The sequence below is a fragment of the Triticum dicoccoides genome, chromosome 4A (assembly GCF_002162155.2).
Source record: "Triticum dicoccoides isolate Atlit2015 ecotype Zavitan chromosome 4A, WEW_v2.0, whole genome shotgun sequence".
NCBI classification, from domain to species: Eukaryota; Viridiplantae; Streptophyta; class Magnoliopsida; order Poales; family Poaceae; genus Triticum; species Triticum dicoccoides.
Window position 1 is genome coordinate 519,656,590 of NC_041386.1, and position 426 is coordinate 519,657,015.

Below are 426 nucleotides of genomic sequence, written 5' to 3' on the forward strand. Positions count from 1 at the left end.
GGGGGCGCACCAGCCCACCTGGGGCTGGTCCCCTCCCACACTTGGCCCATGCAGCCCTCTGGGGCCGGTGGCCCCACTTGGTGGACCCCCGGGACCCTCCTGGTGGTCCCGGAATGTTACCGATAAAACCCGAAACTTTTTCGGTGACCAAAACAGGACTTCCCATATATAAAACTTTACCTCCGGACCATTTCGGAACTCCTCGTGACGTCTGGGATCTCATCCGGGACTCCGAACAACATTCGGTAACCACGTATATCTATTCCCTATAACCCTAGCATCATCGAACCTTAAGTGTGTAGACCCTACGGGTTCGGGAACCATGCAGACATGACCGAGATAACTCTCTGGTCAATAACCAACAGCGGGATCTGGATACCCATGTTGGCTCCCACATGTTCCACGATGATCTCATCGGATGAACCA